The sequence below is a fragment of the Pygoscelis adeliae genome, unplaced genomic scaffold (assembly GCF_000699105.1).
Source record: "Pygoscelis adeliae isolate BGI_AS28 unplaced genomic scaffold, ASM69910v1 Scaffold170, whole genome shotgun sequence".
NCBI classification, from domain to species: Eukaryota; Metazoa; Chordata; class Aves; order Sphenisciformes; family Spheniscidae; genus Pygoscelis; species Pygoscelis adeliae.
Genome location: NW_008824002.1, coordinates 2,156,861 through 2,161,617, shown reverse-complemented (window position 1 = coordinate 2,161,617; position 4,757 = coordinate 2,156,861). Strand labels below are relative to the sequence as shown.

The following is a 4,757-nucleotide window of genomic DNA, read 5'->3' as shown; positions in this document are numbered from 1 at the left end:
AGGAATGAGGTGTCTGAAATTGTCAGCTTGCAAGCAAATCGCTAGCAACACAAGTGCTTGGGAATAGTGAATTCTAATAAGAAACTCCTGGTCACCGGTTGTGAGTTCTCCTCCTTGACGATTACAGATTTTTAACACTGAAGGGACACTTTTATTAAAAGTGTTTTTATTTCCTACTACCTTGATGTTTGGACTTTTCTACAGTAAACTTTCAATGATTTGAAATAATGAAATGTGCATATTGTGAGTTGTTTAAATGTGATGGGGGACTTGATTAACCTTGTGTTGTTTTTTGAGGGAAATAGGTAGACTGACCTACTGTGAAGAGAGGTTGTTTCCAAGTGGAGGGATACTGAAAATTCTGATACGATGCTTCTAAAGCTGTTCTGCATATGCTGGGTTTCTGACCTGACATTCCAGCTGTTTCTTTTATTGCATTTTCATACTTTTCCCTAGTATTCTGCCTAAAAAGGCTAAAATCTTTCTATGGTTCAGGTTTTCTCCTACTGCTTATAGTTAAGCAAACTTTTCATATCTTTGGTCTGTGAATCCTATCTGCTGGAAAGTAAACTTACCTCTGCATATAGCTGTTATCAGATACCACTCTCTGTTCCACAAGGTTAAGACGAAATGAAAACCATAGAGCAAGTCACATATTCCTAAACTACCCCTGTGATGAAGAATGTGTGCGTGCGCATGTGTAAGACTATGAAACCGCTTCCCTGAGTGTATATAGAAATCCTCCTGTGCTTTCTCTATTTCATGTCACTTTTAAATAGTAGCTGAGTACATTAAAAGTCAATTCCAGTTCTCTTAAAGTATTAGTTGGGTTTTTACCTGAACAGACTCTGACAATTCTTCAAAGAAATATGTGCTAACATAGAAATATGTGCTTTTGTTATCATAGAGTGTACTAAGGAAGTCAAAGGTCAGGCATCATTCAGTGATTTCAAGACTAATACCATGATCGGTAACACCTGATTTTACTACATCAACTATTTAAAAAAAAAAAAAAATAAATAAAAAACCTGCCTTTTGGCAAGACATCAAATCAACCTAGGGGTGGCATGTGAGCCGATGGTCAAAAGCACTTGGATTTTCTTCAGCCCAGGCTAAAACTTTATAGTTCCTGCTGCTTTCTCTAACATTTTGCTGCTCTTCAGAAATTACATGATGAACTATCTTGTTCTCACAGTTTTAGTTTTGGGGGAAAGAAAATCCAAAATGAAAGCTGTTTATTACCTTTAAAAGGCGTTAGGCTAAAGAAAGTTAAATACACGTTTTCCCCTCCACCAAATGTACTACCTCAGTTGACAGGATTCCACCTCTAGGGCTTTTTTTGACTCTAAGTCTTTAACTTTGTTTTTGGTAGCGTCTTGCTGTTTATGTAAATTAGTGTGGCATGACAGGGCAGTAAGTATTTACAGATGTGGTGTTAGACATCTTTAGGGCATGTTTCTGTTTTTATTTTAATAGGATGAAAAGTGATATGAATGTACAGATGTGTTTTAAAATTGATAATGTAGCTTAATTTTCAAATATTCCAAAGTTGTTTTTATCAGTATTATGTAGTTTTTTGTAAACTTAAATACATACTTTCTTGGTTAAGTGGGAGTGCACAGTCTTTCCAAAATCCCACATAAATGCAGTTTACACAGTGCAATTTAAAGAATGTATGCTTTTTTCAGCAAGGCTAAACTTTCATACACGGAGGGGAGGAATGAACTGCTAAATTGTAGTATTTAATCTAAGTGAATTCTTTAACCCCAAACGATACCAAGATCTAAACATTTTAATTTAAGCAGGTACTCTGTACTAATGTATACAACTTTCTTCTGCCCAGAAGAAGCAAATAGACACCGATTCTGTAATTCACATTTCTAATGGCATCCTCCAGAGTTATAAATTGATCTTTCCCACTCCCTACTATATGCATCTTTACTCTTAAAGTCAAAAACCCTTTTCAGACACACCAAACTCTTGTGTACAAAGTTTACACAAAATGATCACTTATCCCTCAAGTATAACTTCTACAAAAGGACCCAAATCAAAATTGAGTCTGAACTGCTGAATATATTCTAGGCATTTTTTTTTTTGAGGTCAAATGGCTAATTTGACATACATAGCAGGTTTTCCATAGTAGAAAAAAATGTGTGTTGCTATTGCATGTTTGGAGAGCATAGACTTTTTTAGGAATGACTGAATACCAATGTCAAACTACATGGGTTGGTTTTTTTTCTTACAGTTGTTTGTGTACGCTATCATTTTAGTCTATTTCTTTGCGGCATTTGGTGCAATAAACTTTCTGAAATGAATGTCAGTGGTATTTGGTATCTTCCTTTTTACAACTTCTGAAATAGCTGTTCTTCTTGTAGCTGAGATCTAATAGTGCATGGACATCCGATAACCCATTAGGGGAGTAAGTAAATGTTGCAAGAAATGTCTAACAGGAAGGCCTCACAAAATTTGGAACCTGATTGAACACTGTTAGCATCTTTGGAAGCTTTATGCCACTTATATATGTAAACAAGAGCTCTTACAGTGTGAAAACTAACTGCAAAAAATAATGGAAAGTGAAGACACTGTTGAAATAGGTCCTGCAGAAATTCCACACACCTGTGTGGCTGGCACTTAGCTCAAGTGCATATGAAAAGAGCTATCTGAAAAATGTGTCACTATTACATAATATATCCAATTTTAAAAATTACTCAACCTAACAGGAATGAGTGACACATTGTGTCTACTAGATTATGAATTGGTTGATGGACTTGACATGAATTAGTTTAAAATAAAGAGGTCTTCAGTTTGTGTCAAACTCTCCATGACCAGAATTCCTATTTAGTATTCTGCAGCTTACTGGAAAGTCCTTATTTACAAAATAAAAATGGAGAAGATCAACTGTAATCATGCTGAACACCTTTGAACAGGTCTGAGGTACAGTCTGATTTGTAGGGTGTAAGCACTTCTTACCTGTAGACTGGAATGTTTGAGGTTTGCTCGTTGGTCAGGCTAACAAAGATTGGAAATAAAACAAAAGCCCGGGAACTTTGGCATCGAGGACTTTTCACAGCGCTCTGAATGCAGCTTCTGGCTTTCTGGTCTGGCTGCAGTAATTATCAGCTCTGGGGCATTTGGAAAGAAATCTACTTATTTTCTCATGCTCAAAGGTGCTAAATGCTTGCGTGCACGCACTTGAAGTAATGAGATGCCTGTTGCAGTGTCTACTATGACTCCTGTGTAATTTGCGCTCCTGTTAGTACTCCTGCACAAATGGTGACCTGTTACAGAGGTTAACCGGATTTGGTGTTTATGAGAATGAATAAGTTTTTTTAGTGTGAAAAGTACATCAAAGGATGGTGCTGTGGTGAACTGTAACTTCACTCCAGCTCTCTTCTTGCCAACCTGTGTAGCTGCCTCCCTCTTTCTAATTCTGCTTTTGTGAGAAGGCTTGAAACAGTTCAATAGCTAACCCCTATAACAAGGGGAAGACCCCGTTACCCTGGCCGGCCTTTCCTCCTGTCGTACTAGCTGCATCTTACGTAGTTGCTTATGCTGTGGCTTGCTCTGTTGCTCATTGAATCACTCATATACAGGTGCAGCATGTTTGCAAAAAAAAGCTGCTGATGGTTGTCTGCTGGGTTAACAAGTTGAATTTGGCTCCAGTAAGTGCTAGTGTAAGGGCAAGGGAAGAGATGGGACCCTTCAGCTAGGAACAAGAGAGATCAGGAGCTGGAACAGTCTCACTCCTCCTGTCTTTGATACTTGTGGGCCATTGGATTGGCTCGGCGGTTTGTGTGGGGCAGCAACCTGGGCTTCCGCCCAGGCTTTGTAAGACTCCGTGAAGCTCCTCTGTCCAATCTCTTTCAGAATTCGTATGATTGGGACTGTGGCAGGTTAGCAAGAGGCAGATGCACAGGCTGACCAGTATAAAATGGCCAAGCGCTGGGAAAGGGTGGAGACCTGTGTTAATAAATACTTACGTGGTATGGCTGAGAGGGCTGCCAAGGAGCTTTTAAAATTGACAGCTGCAAAAGAGAAAATGATACCTAGATTGGAACAAAGCTCTCAAAGTCTGCAGTCAAATTCCGTGATTTGTTCAAAAGATGTGACTTGAGATAATACAAATATTAATGGTGAACAACTGATTTAACCATTTTCCCTCTTACATAAATGGCAAGGAGGATCGCAGAACCGATGAAGAGATTCTCCTCATATGTAATGAGGAGTTCAAGTCTACAGCAGGTGTAAGTAAACGTGAACCATATCACAAAGTAACTAAGTCTTGTGCCAAAATTCTGCCAGTCTTTCTCCCTCCTTTTCTCTCTGAAAGAGTCATATAACATAGCAAAGCTTTCTGCTAATCATCCATGCACCACAGTCTTTGGTTTTCTGCACATATACGGTTGAAGAGAGCATGACTGAACATATGAAACAGGATTTTGGACATAAAGGACATGCAGCTGAGTGACAAACTATGAGACTGTGACCTATAAGGCTTCCAATCACATATAAAATTAGCTTAAGTGGCCACATGCTAGTAATCCACATGCTGGAAAATGACTGTCATAATAGTTGCAGTCAGTTGTCTGTCTGGCACAATCCCAAAGCTAAAACAGTTTAAGCAGTACAAGTAGAGTAGCCTCTTGTCTCGAAATCCTAAAGGTCAACACAAGGCCAAAGGGCTTAAGAGTGACAGTCAAGCACTTAAAAATAAATATAATCTCATAAACTGGATTTCTTCCATTTGGAGCTATAAG

At 38.5% G+C, this 4,757-nt stretch overlaps 1 protein-coding gene across 2 annotated transcripts in view; it reads left to right on the top strand.

Annotated features, from left to right (window-relative positions):
* FNIP2 (folliculin interacting protein 2) overlaps nucleotides 1-2,313 on the top strand; it is a 37,351-nt gene extending 35,038 nt beyond the window's left edge. For both annotated transcript variants that reach the window (XM_009325181.1, XM_009325173.1), the window contains one exon: nucleotides 1-2,313. This exon is cut by the window's left edge and continues 1,555 nt beyond it. The gene's annotated coding sequence lies outside the window, so the exon portion shown is untranslated.
* The last annotated feature ends 2,444 nt before the right edge of the window (nucleotides 2,314-4,757 follow it).